The sequence below is a fragment of the Eutrema salsugineum genome, unplaced genomic scaffold, assembly GCF_000478725.1.
Source record: "Eutrema salsugineum unplaced genomic scaffold, Eutsalg1_0 scaffold_1, whole genome shotgun sequence".
Lineage (NCBI taxonomy): Eukaryota > Viridiplantae > Streptophyta > Magnoliopsida > Brassicales > Brassicaceae > Eutrema > Eutrema salsugineum.
This window is the reverse complement of record NW_006256909.1, coordinates 11,912,874-11,927,138: the sequence shown is the minus strand read 5'-3', so window position 1 is coordinate 11,927,138 and position 14,265 is coordinate 11,912,874. Positions and strand designations below refer to the sequence as shown.

At 36.5% G+C, this 14,265-nt stretch overlaps 1 pseudogene; it reads right to left on the bottom strand.

The window, feature by feature from the left end:
• Positions 1-8,610: 8,610 nt before the first annotated feature.
• Positions 8,611-13,289, bottom strand: LOC18028826 (annotated as a pseudogene).
• Between the last annotated feature and the right edge of the window lie 976 nt (positions 13,290-14,265).

Here is a 14,265-nt window from a genome sequence, read left to right as displayed (position 1 = left end):
TTTAACTTATCTTTTTCTTTTAACTATTTTGGATATGTTTATTTGAGACTTTAGGCTTGCCTGAGAGAGGAACTCTCTCTTTATACTATTAGAAAATGCCAGGAGATCCCACATCTCTAAAATTATATTAAATAAATTAATTGAGAACCTTTATGTTAAAGAAATACTTTATTTATTTCTTTACAGAGAGATTTTGATAAATATCCCAAATCTTATTAGATATTTGAAAAATAACTTAATTTTATAGTACTTTGACAAGTATTTTTGTAAAATTAAAAATTAAATAAATACATTATTTATTATTAAAAGTTATTATCTTAATTAATCAGTATTTAAAATAAAATTAAATTCATAATATAGTCTAAAATATGTAATTTGAGATTCTATAATTTAAATTCTTCATTAATTTTTTTTAAATAAAATAATTATTATAATTGGAATAATTATCAAATTCTTATTTTTATAAAATAGTTTGATCTTATAACTTAAATTCAAATAAAATTTTAAAATAATTATTTTAATTTTTTTAAAATAATTATTTTAATTAACTATTATCTATTAATATTGATTTGAGGACATTGAACTGCCGCTTGATTTTATTTTTAGTAAATTTACATTATTTTTGTTGATTTAGTAATAAGATTAATTTTTGAAAATGTCGACTTAAAATTTCACTTATGTCCATTGATTTTCTTCTCCATCGACTTATTCTACAGCTATCAATTGATATTTTTATTAGTTGATTTTTACATAGTTGACTTATTCAAACTGTTGGTTTCCTTTTTTTGTTTATCAATTTATATTCTTATTATTCTTCAATTCATATAATTTGTGATGGATAAATAAGTTCTCCTGAGAAATAGAAATCAGGTGATCGATACCACCTGTAGTAGATTAGTTACTGATCACTTGACAGTCTAGACCTGAGGGCGTGCCACTAAAAGAAAATGTGAGACTATAAGGCTAAGTAGCCGAAATATAAGATATAATAGGGACAAGTTATAAATATGGTTACTTTTTCCTAAAACAATTGGTTCATAGCGAGCTAGTAGGAAGTAAGGAGATGAAGTATAGCAACCTGGCCCAACAGCAAAAGATCCATCGGGAAGTGTAAAAGTATTGCATCATCAACAGAGCCGTTTGACAGCTGGACAAAGTCACAAGAAAGACTCTCTAGTACCCCGTACAAAGGGCTGAGCCAACAATACAACATTCAACACCACACGTGAATATATGACCTGGATCTTACTGTCCGGAACAAGCATTCTTTGATAATAAACCCTTCTTTCCATGGAGAAAGGGGGACGCCTTTTACTAAGAACACAATAGTTTATACTTCTGAAAAAGCTCTCGAGCAAAAGACTTTAGATGTTTGACTGCATCCGGGGAAGTTCAGAAGATCATTCTGATCACTTCTGATCACTTCTTTGATCATTGTTTGCCGACCATACATTCGTCTACACTTTCTTTGCCTAAAATATCTCACTAAATTACCAGATATTTTGTGGATCCTACATTTACTTTCGTTCTCTGACTCTTTTCTGGATTTGATAGTTTCTACTTATTTAATTTCATTATTTTCTACTTCGTTTTTTTTCATTCTTTTCATCTCATTTTTTTTTTTGGTCAACAACCTAAGTACCTACGAGGACATAGAAGTCCAGTTTGGAGGTACTGAATTTACATAGATCATGTCTTGAGGGTAGACTCGAACACTGCGTGCTAGGAGATCTGCTTTCATATTATTCGCTCGTGGAATAAGGGAGATAGAGAAGAAAGTGAAAACCCCTTTACTCCTCTCAAATACTTCTAGGTGTAATCCAAACGCTGGCCACTCCTCTGGTATAGACACCATCTTCACCAACTCGGAGCAGTCTGTGACGAACGCTACCTCCATCTTGTTGTTTGTTATCATACAATGCATCGCCTAAATGAGGGCTTCCAGCTCTGCATGTAGCGGAGATAAGCTTCGCCTGACATTTCTTGCACCCATAACAACCTTTGCATCGCCTTTTTTGCACAAATACCAACCTAAACCGGAAGCTTTATCCGCTTCTGTCCAGGATCCATCAGTAAAACATCTCCATCCTGCATACTGCGAGATAACTCGATCCATAATTCTGATATTATTTTCAACCTGTTCCTCCTCCTTTTGTGTTTCGTCCCAGATTCTTGCTTCTGTTTCCGCGATCTTCAAAGTTATTTGTGCATCTATGTCAATATTTGAATATACTTTATCGTTTCTTGCTTTCCAAATGTACCACAAGATCCATGCAAAATCTGTTGTTTTATATTCCTGGGGGATTCTCCAAAATAGATGATCAAAGTTTGCATAAACCGATGAGATTGGAAAGACATCCAAGGGTGTTGGGATCTTTGAGAGAGCCCAGATCTACCTTGCCGGAGGGCATTCAAATAGAACATGATTTATGGTTTCTTATTCCGTTCCACAACGAGCGCACAATGTGTCACAGTTTATTCCTCGCTTCTTTATGTTTGCCAGTACTGGTAAACAGCCCGATAGTGCTTGCCAAATGAAATGTTTCAATTTTGGTGAGCACCTTAGTTTCCAGATGTGTGCCTGCAGTGGCTTTAGTTCTGGACCATAGTAAATTTCCATACTATCCTCTGATTTTTGTTGTTCTACCTGGTATCCAGATTTAACCGTATATCTACCTGATTTCGTGAAGTGCCATCCTAGTGTATCGGGTCGATAGACACGACTTGTGGGTATTCCGCGAATGATTTCCACATCTACTGGATCAATGATGGCACTAATCAATCCTAGGTTCCAAGTTTGAGTGACCGGGTGAACCAGATGATTGACCATTAGATTTGGGTAGTAGTTAAACCCTTTACATGTGGCTGGCCTCGGGCGAGAAGCTGGTATCCAAGGGTCATTCCATACTGAGATCGAACACCCTGAGCCAACTCTTTTGATTAGTCCTGTTTGAACCAGAGGTCTAGCCGATATCATGCTCCGCCACCCATAAGAAGGGGTGTAAGAGCGAATATTATCCAGTGGATTTTCGTTTCGATAATATCTTCCTTTGAAGACCCTTGCAAATAATGAGTCCGGTTTATCCAATAATCGCCAGAGTTGCTTTGCGAGTAGTGCCGTATTAAAGTCCTCTATTGATCGAAAACCCATACCCCCAGCGGTCTTATGTCGACACATTTTCTTCCAGGCTAACCAATGTATTCCTTTTTGTTGGCCGTTCGAGCTCCACCAATATCGGGCTGCTGCACTTGTAACTTTCGTTGTTATGGATTTCGGTAATCGAAAACATGACATGACAAATGTAGACATTGCAGATGCCACTGACTTTATCAATACCTCCTTACCCCCTTTAGATAAGAGTTTTGCGGTCCAACCATTTATTCTGTCTTGTTGTTTTTCCGCAACAAAATTGAAAGTTTTTGTTTTGGCTCCACCCAAGCTTTCAGGGAGGCCTAAATATTTTCCCATTCCTCCAATATTATCAATTCCTGTAAGCCGTCTTAGCTCATCTTGAATTGCTACTGGGACTGTATGGCCAAATTGAATTGAAGATTTTTTAAAGTTTATCTGTTTTCCAGAAACCGATTCATACTGTTTAAGTATTTGTAGAATTTTTTGGCATTCTTCCGTATTTGCTTTGCAGAAAAATAAACTATCATCCACAAACAGTAGATGTGTAATAGCTGGGCTTGCTCTTGCTATTTTTAATCTGGTTAGAGTTTTGTCCATTTCTGCTTTTTTTATATTTGAGATTAAAACTTCCGTGCAAAGGATGAAAACATAAGGAGATAGCGGATCACCCTGGCGTAATCCCCTTTGTGGTTGTATCTGACGTCTAGGTTGACCATTCAGAAGGACCTTATATTGTACCGAAGTAGTACACCACATCATCCAAGTAATCCATTTCTCCCCGAAGCCCATTTTCCTCAGCACATTCTCAACGAATGACCACTCAACCCTATCATACGCCTTACTCATATCTGTTTTTATTGCCATATATTTTCCTTTACATGAGCTATTGGTTCGTAAACCATGGAACATCTCCTGCGCTATCAAGATATTATCTGAGATCAAACGCCCCGCCACAAAAGCCGATTGTGTTTCCGAGATAACCTTAGGCAACAATCTCTTAAGTCTTTGGCATAAAACCTTTGAGATAATTTTGTAGCTGACATTGCACAAGCTTATGGGTCGCAATTCTGTCATCCGCGTAGGTCGCTCCTTTTTTGGGATTAGACATATGTTTGTCACATTCAACCTCTTGTCAAAACTCCCCGTCTCTAGAAATTCATTAACCAAATGTACTATATCCGCCTTTACTATGTGCCAGGCCTTTTGAAAAAAAAGTGCTGTCATTCCATTTGGACCTGGCGCTTTCTCTGGATTCATCATAAAAACTGCTGCTTTTACTTCCTCCTCTGTAGCCTTTGCTGTTAGCATTTCATTGTTTTGTTCCGTGATCATTGGTGTAATTTCCTGGAGAGCCTGATCAAAATCCGTCGGATTAGTCGTAGTAAATAATCGTTCAAAATATTCAACCGCAATTTGCTCAACCCCTTTTTCTGTTAAAACCCAATCTCCTCCATCATTGTAGAGACCAATTATCCTGTTTGCTGCCCGTCGCTGTTTAACCTGCGCGTGATAAAATTTTGTGTTTCTATCCCCTACTTTTGCCCATTGGTTTCTACTTTTTTGCTGCCAATATATGTTTTCTTCTCGATATGCCTCCTTTATTTTTTTTATTACTTCAGTTAATTCCTCCTCTGTTCGGCTATCATCATTTTGTAGTTTCTCTAGGTCCTTTTGGAGATTATTTTTTTTTTCTTTACCAAATGGTAAAGTACTTTTCCTCCATTTGGAGATTTCTCGGCGACAATTAATGAGTTTTTTCACCACTGCCCCATTGCGTCCTGACAGGGGTATGTCCCATCCCTTTGAAATTGAGTCCATAAAGCCATCGCAACCAATCCATCGTTTATCAAACCCAAATTGTGTCCGTCTCTTCGGTATTTTGTCTTCGATTGTAGCAACTACTGGTCTATGATCTGAGCCAATCATTGCTAGATATTCCACATACGATTGTGTAAAAAGATCATGCCAATGTTCATTTGCTAGTGCCCGGTCTAGTCTGCACCGGATAATCTTGGAATTCCGTCTTCCCCTCCATGACATTTGGTTTCCTAAGCATGGGAATTCTATAAATCCGCAGTCCCTTATCATTTGGTTAAAAGACACAAAAGTAGAGGCACTTCGAAGATTTCCTCCTTGTTTTTCATGATTTCCACAAATTTTATTTAGATCTCCAATAATAAACCATGGTTCTGTCCTAGTTAGGCTTATCTGAGTCAGGCGTTCCCAAACTTGATCCCTTGATTTTGGTACCGGATCTCCATAAATAAAAGTCAAAAACACTTTTTTTCCTTGCACCATTGCCTCAATATCAATTATCCTATTATTTGAGAATAAAATGTTGACATTAAAAGAATTATCATAGTATAAAGCAAGACCACCACTTGTACCATACGGTTCCACCGTGTACAATTTATTATAACCAAAATGAAATTGAAAGTTTTGCATAAAAGAAAAATCCTGTTTGGTTTCTGAAAGAAATAAGAATTCAGGTCGGTGTTTCTTCCAAATCTCCCTAAGGTAGCTTATTGTCCAATGACTTCCGACCCCTTGGCAGATCCAGCTAAGTACTCTCATCTACTACCTCCGATGTTGGCTTCTGCTCCATACTCGGGAGTGATGGTCCCTTAAAAGCAGATGTTGTTGCTCCTTCCCCTTTCCGGTTAATGTTTTTACCCACATGTTTCTTCCGAGGAGATACCAGTGCCTGCACCAGGCGCTTCTTAGAGCCGCCAACTAATTGGTGGGTGTTTTTTTGAGTATCTTCTTCTTCCCCTCTGGCTTATTTGCTTCCGCCATAATTTCCTTATCACCCTCAACCGCTTTTTCTGTTTCACATGCCTGTATCTCCGTACTCTCCTTTCCTACCTCCCCTCTCTCTTCCTTTTCCACCAAGAAATGTTCATCACTTAGCATCTGTTGCGATGCCTCCAATTCCATATCCAAAAACAGTTCCTGCATTTGTGTTCCTTCCATCTCCAAAATATTATCCGTAAGACCAAGATTTGTAACCTCAATATCAGCATCCGTCATTAGCTCATTTATCATATCGGCTGCACCAGTCATATCGGCTGTAATTCCTTCCCGCTGGTCTCTAAGAGTATTGACCATCGCTTCATGCTCCACTAAGGTTTCATCCTCAAACGTTAAACTTTTCGTCACCATCTTGTTTGGTTTTCCACCACCGTCAGTCATCTCTTTCTCTATCTGCTTAACCACCTCTCCATCCTCCAGAGAATCCTCGATCGCATCTGCGTGGGATGACTTCTTGGTATCAGCAATCTCCTGTACCACTTCCGCTGGTTTCTCTGTACCCGGCATTGATGATGACGCCACTTGTGTCGCATTCATTTCTCCTGTGGGAACATATCCCGACGCCTTGTACGATCGGTTATGTCCCTCATTATACCTCCACTTCATTCTCTTTTTCCTTTGTTTATTGCCCTCTTCCGCATGATTTGATTTTTCCTCTTCTTTGGCCTCATAGTTCTTCCCTTTTCCTTTTTACTGATTGTAGCTAGAAACCCCGTAACTTCCATCTTTGCCTGCATCCTTAGTTCCTTTACTTCCATAGGTCACCGCCGTTTTGTAAGATGCTCCACCATTCCCTTGTCGTGGGTCATCAGATCGATCCTCTCCTGGTTTTTGTTCGCCAAAATCCGCATTTGTAGGACACTTTTTCTGGTCATGACATAAACTGAGGCATGTCCGACAGAATCCAAATAGCCTTTCATACCTCAAGTAGACTGTTGTCTCTTCACCGCTATGGAATTCCACCAGTGTCTCAAAGCACAATGGCTTTAAGCCATCTATGACAACCTAAATTTTCCCTTCATCTAGGTTCACCGCTTTGACATCCCCAATCCCTTTCCCAATGGTGCGAAAAGTTAGATCCGCCCAGAAATGAAGTGGAACTCCGATGACCCTGACCCAGAACTTGATCTGTGATGGGTAACTTGGATCCACAATGGGTGACCACCTCACTAATGACAGCATCCAATAGTCAAAATGAAATGGCTCCATCTTCATAACCTCTTTGATGTCCTCCTCTCTGTCGAAATCAAATTGAAATCGACCAAGACCCAGGTCAGCACCCGCAACTCTATCCTCCATCTTCCATATCCTTGGTAGCATGTACAAGAGTGCTTTCAAATCTTGCATTTGGGGATTCATGCATCGACCAAACAGTGTTTTTGCATAGGCTTCGATCAACTTGGTTTTGTCGAAGTGTGGCACCGTGATTCTCATTCTCTTCTGAGAGACCGAACTTTGTGATCCCGACCTTTGGTGTTTAAGCAAATTGCTTTGAGACATTGCCTTAACCGCTATTGAAAAACCTTGAGTTGGAGAGAAAAGAGAAAAGTGTTTGAAGGAGTTTGTGTGATGTAAAGCATTACGATCTCCCCTTGTTCTTATATCCCTTCGCTTGCACAAAGCAAATCTCATAGTTGGAGCCAAATCCTCGATCTGATAGAGTGTATTCCAAACATAAATCCCAGATTGTTCCCAAATATTCTGCTTAGTATTCCGATTGCGATACCCCGTCTGTATCCGATCGAGATTCCGGCTTCTATACATAGTCAAAATAATCGATTTAGTTCGAGTGCAGATCCGGCAATCATATACCGAGAAATCATGTGTTACCCGAATCTCTTCCTGCGCTGATCCTTTGTGATTTGGGATGCTGACTTTTAATTGTGGATCTCTCCACATCTTCTGAAGAGATTCCTCTTTCCTCTCCGATCTGGGAATCACAGATCCCATTTCCAAAAAAACTTTTCTCCATCGGATCCTTACATTACAGAGATTATGACATATCCATATGGTCCGTATAAGTGCCGAAATTACCGAAATCAACTGTGAGTAAACTTTCTTGCTGAATCTCATGCTAAATCTCCAGAATCGCCCTCATTCATTGTAGTATAAATTTATGTCATTTTTCATATTAATATTTCATGGTGTATATATTGCATTTTGGTCAATTTTAGGATTTCTTTGGAGGAAAAAGGAAAAGAGGTCTAGAGGAGGGGAGGATGGAGGTGAAGAGGAGCCAAGGAGATTAAAGAATCAAGAGGAAAGAGGCCTACATCATTGTTGGACCGATGCAGAAAGGCAGTATTATGAGTCCAGAACAGCCAAGACGAACAAGGCCTTGAACACTTCTGCATTGGTTGCTGGACCGATGCTGGGAATCGGCATAGAGAACTGAAGAACAGAGAAAACTCCTTGGTGCAAATGGCGACCGTCTAAATGGCTATGTTGCCGACCGATGAAAATTGAAATAAATTGATTCATTGTTGTAATTATCTTGTAATGATGAAAGGGATATTCATACAAAATGATCGAGAAGATGATCCAACTATCTTTCTTGCTTACCTTATTTATTCAATAGAGATATACTCATATACATGCAACTTGATGACCAACTACCTCAAATGGAAAAATATCACTTCTAATAATTAGCCACTTTGGTTATCCCCTTAGGTATTTTCTGAGATTTGAACATCACATCCATGCGGAAACATAAGCACATAGCTTCGAGTTAATATGATCTCTGCCTTCATTGACCATCTGCAGACCACAGGTATATATGTAATTTACTTTTGGCGGTTTATTTAGTAGAAAATTAAATTGAATCATGAGTCGATAAAAATACACCTGTATTTACACAAATGGTGGATAAAAATGGCCATCAGCATCTTAGCAAAATAAGCCCCTACGCAGAGTCTAGGACCAGCGCCAAATGGAATGTAATTCTTGGAGACCAACGCGCTCAAGTCTTTTTCCTGTTAATTTAGTTTAATAAATGTCAAACATTTCTGAAATTGATTAGTGGAGTTGGGAGATTAATAAGTAAAGAATGATTATCAAATTTAAATCACCACCTTCCAGCGCCATGGATTAAATACTAAAGGATCCTCATACTTTTCTGGATTGAAGTGGACACTAGGACAGCCCATGAAGGTCCAACCCGCTGGAATGATATAATCACCGACTTGGATGTCATGTTCAGGTGTTCTAAGCACTACAGGCACCGTGGTTATGATCCTAAGAGATTCATTGATCACCTGAAACGAAAACACCGTATTTGTGTGAACTAACGTTATTCAGATCTACTTAAGTAAAACTAATTGACAGTGAGCAGAATGCTAAACATTATTTTCACCAATACAGTCAAACCTCTATATATTAATAATATGATAACTATAATATTTTATTAATTTACTGGGATATTTATTGACTGAGGTGTTATTTGCTAGATAAACTAGTTTTGGGACCCAAAAATCAATGGATTTATCATTTATCTATCAAAAATGAAGTTATAAGTGTATATACATCATTTTTGTATTCTAATGATATATATGATTTTTGGCTCAAACTGACCATATGGGTGAAAGTCATGGATTTGTATTCTTCCCATATTAGGCCGCCTCCATATCAGTCTTACCGCAGACAATTTCTGCGTGCTCTCTCTGCAGCTCTTGCATTACTTCATCGCTTTTGCTTATGAGCTTTATTGTAGCCGCAATAATCCGTGGAGTTGTTTCGTTAGCAATCAGAAAGAAAGTATAAATGTACTGGATCGCGTTCTCCACGCTCATCATGTCCTTTTCTCCAAATATGATTTTAAAAAATTCTCCGGGCTCCTCTCCTGCTGCTCTCTTCCTCAACACTGCCTCTTTTAGTAATTTCATCATCCTTTTTCTCGCCTGCCACTGAAACATCATCACCATGGCCAATCTTGAAAGGGAAACGAAACCAGCCACTCGGATATTTTCTCCAACAAAGTGCGAGTTCTTTAGCCGATCTTGGTTCTATGTCGCCCATAACTTTCTTAGCAAGGCATTCAATTAAGATCTGTAACATTTGATGATACGAATAGTAAGTAATATATATAACTTATCAAGATTATTGTAATATTGCCAAAGGATAAAGACAACCCCAAATGATTGAGTTTTACCGTGCTTAATGTTTCCTTGACGTCAAGGAAGCCGTTCCTAGCTCCTTCCTCCATGTGTTTGTGAGACAAGAGATTGATGTCTTTCATAGTTCTCAATATTAAACCGTCTGAACCTAACATCTGAAATGTCAATTTTCGGACATGCTTATGGGATTCTATGCTCTGCAAAAACAAGTTGTTATCGCCAAATAGCCGTGTAATGTTCTTTGGGATACCAGGACTACGAGTTGTCTTTGCTATCTCCATATTTAATTCATTATCCATCGAGATTATAACTTTTCCTCCAAAGAAGTTTGTCCGAAAACGGGCCCATGTCTAGGACAAAGCAAAGACAACGTAACTTAGATAAGTTAGGAGTAATCAGAAAATATTTATAAATATGCAGATGAAAAAATTATTGCAGAAGAACCTGAGGATTTTCTTCTTCACGAAAACTGGAAACTAAAAATTATTTCGAACAACAAAAAACGTCGTATAAAACTCTAAATTAATATGGAAACAAGAAATAATTATTTTAATGGCTCATAAAGTTTTTCTAATGTATATATACATAAATTAGGAATATTGATATATATATATATAGTGTAATTACGCTACATACATCTTGTTTCTAGCTCTCTTTCTATGAGGGAAGGATTGGTTATCATTGCTTCCTCGTAGACACGTAGAGTGATTATATCCATGAAAGGAAGGATTGGTTATCATGAGGGAAGGATTGGTTATCATTTGATCACCTTTATGATCTGAAACACCAAAAGCCACAATCACTAAAACAAAAGTAACACAAGAAATCTATATTTTGGATATGTTATTTCAAGACCTTAATTCTTTTCTAATGTTGATTATGAACGTGACTGCAGTGGCACCATATCTGATTTCTGGAGCTCTTTGAGCGTGTAAGAGAAAGATGAAAAATAGGCGGAATACCGCTCTATTTTATAATAATATATGATTATGGCTCTTGATTCTTCGAATTTATTTTAGCGTCGTTCAATTTTTTTCAGGTGTCCTTTACGAAGTGGTAACACTACAAGTTCAATGCATTTCATTTTTATTGTAAGAGAATGACTTTTCGAGATGGAAACTACATTTGTACTTGTGTCATGGCTAATGAATTAGATTTTTTTTTTGGGATTGAGAAAATTAATTTTTTCAAAAGCTGATGTGTCAAAAAAGGGAGTGCTTATGTGTCAAATTGTGAGACTCAACTGAGTCTTTATATAATAGATACTAATGTGGTGCCAATAATTACTCAACTAAGATATGATGTAATGGGGTTGGCGAATCCCTCTTAAAATACTCATACTATGATCCAATGGAGTGTTAGTGAATCACTAAAATCCATATTAATCGTTTAGGAATATGTAAGTTAGTTTCAAGTTTTATGACATACATTTTTTTGTAGGTTAACCGTTTGTTCCCTTTTTTTCTGTGGAAAACTCTTTTTCTGTTTTTTCTTAATGCAATATATAGAGAATATATAGAAGACACATAGAAAATTCGTTTAGAGTATGAATTTCTTAAGAAGAGCGAGAAGAATATTTTATGTGTAGAGTGTAATCTTAGCATTTGCACTGACATCTCTCAACAGCTTTTTTTTTGTTTGTATGATATCTCTCAACATCTCTTTAGTTGTCTTTTGAAAAAGGATCAATTTACTCTATACCAAAAGTTGACCAGGAAATTAATCATATACCAAAAGATAATCGAAAATTAGTTAGCAACTGACACATTTAATTTTTATCACCACTTTACCCCTATCTTCTATTACGTCATACCAACTTGCAGCTGACAAAAAAATATTAGTAGGGGATAGGAGCATTAAATGCTTGTCAGAAAGATGCAGAGATAGCATAAATAACAACCTGGTCGCCTGTAAAAAGATTTGGTGTATCATATTATTGTGTGGTGAAAAATAGATAACAAACATTGATAAACGAAATTACAACTTAAAAAATTTAACACCTCCAATTTTTTTTTTACATCTCCAAATTTTTACAGGGAACAAACAATATCTCATTATCGTAACTATCTGTTAACTACATTATCTAATTTTTTACAAATGTCGATAAACCTAACATATCAAAGGTATTCTCTAACTTAATAAAAATGGACGATAACTGTGTACTGTTATACTAGTTATTTGTAAGACTAAATATCATTAACATATAAACAAAACAGTAAACAATAAACTCTAAAACCAGACACTAAACACTAAACAAGAGTTAAAACAAGACCATATGGCGTAAAAAGGTTGTAAATAACCAAGCGAACATATTTAATAGTGTTGGCAATTGCTAATCATATATATAATATTGTTAACACGATAAAAGTTATCGATATAACAATGTTTTTTATTGTTAACTTTGTTAACAATATGGAATTACACATTTATGTGATTTGCAAATGCAATGTCTTCGACCGTTAACTTTGTTATCATGTGCACTGAATGTCTTCGGACGTTAACGTTGATAACGTTGTTATCACGTATTTATTTAGACATATGTTATAATGTTGACATTATCCTAACTTAGTGCTAATATAACAATATTTTTTACCGTTAACGTTGTTAACAACATAGAATTACACCCTTATGTGATTTGCAAATGCAATATCTTCGATCGTTAACTTTGTTATCATGTGCACTGAATGTCTTCCGACGTTAACGTTGATAATGTTGTTATCACGTATTTATTTAGACAAATGTTATAATATCATAACTTAGTGATAATATAACATAGAATTACACCCTTATGTGATTTGCAAATGCAATGTCTTCGATCGTTAACTTTGTTATCATGTGCACTGAATGTCTTCGGACTTTAACGTTGATAATGTTGTTATCATGTATTTATCTAGACAATGTTATAATGTTTACCTTATCCTAACTTAGTGATAATATAATTAACGATTCTTGGCTCCAACTAGTGTAATTATCCTAATCCAGATTACAAAACAATGTTAGCGACAAAATAAGTAACGATATAACACAGTTAGTTATTATCTACACATGGAACTACACCACTGTATTCCGGAATGATATGACTCTTTTTTCCTCTAAATGGCTTATAACTTCCGTTCCTCGTCGTCAAGTGCATGTTCGATATCTGAAAGCACAGAGAGTTTTTGATATATATTCACTCTCTCGCCGGTGGGGACATAATCGGCGGCAAGCTGAGGAATCTCCAGATCCGCCATTAAACCTGCAACAATAACTCTATTAGCAACTTCAGATGTAACCTGAAAAGCGACTTTGACCAAATATTGTAGTCCGCGAAAACCCCATTTAGCCCCTAATCAGCGGTGGGGACATAATCGGCGGCAAGAATTCGCTGAGGAATCTCCAGATCCGCCATTAAACCTGCAACAATAACTCTATTAGCAACTTCAGATGTAACCCTAAATCCAGAATTTCTCTTTTTTTATATAAAAACTTTGAGAATGATGAAAGAGAAAACTATATACCAATTATTCGAGTAAGTAGGCTCACACCGATATGGAATCCGGCTGACACCGATTGGAAAAAAAAAAAACAGATTTGAAAAGAAGTTTAGAGGAGACAAAACGATGGAAGATGATATCGGTTTTGAAGTGTGTATGTAAATTCAGTTAGATGTGAGTTATAGAGAATATCAGTTTCAAGAGTTTCTCTTTCTCCTAAAACATATCGACAAAAGCAAATGGTTGCGTATGTCCAGACATAAAACTTTTTACTGACACCTTTTTCAGATACCAGGGCCCATGCCATGAAAGAGAAACACATCTACGTAATATATGTTTTAGGGGCTAAATAGAGTTTTCGCGGACTACAGTATTTGGTCAAAGTCGCTTTTCAGGGGCGATCAATTTCCAAATTATCTGTTGGTATCTAGTGATATTTCTCTTTAAAAAACACAAAAAGTAATTATTTTCTATTTAAAAACCCTATTATCATTCTTTTATCGAAGAACTCTTAACTTTCTATGACAAACAAGAAAAAGAGATAAGAAGTTGAAGGTGTTAAAAAATGTGAAAGTATTTTAGTAAACGTATGAATATTAAAATAATATATGTTAACAATATATATAATTATAATATTAGTCAATTTTTTTTACAATGATATAAAAATATTATGACAAAAAAGATTTATTATTTATAGTCAATATATTTTAAGAGCGGTTAGATAGATGGCCTG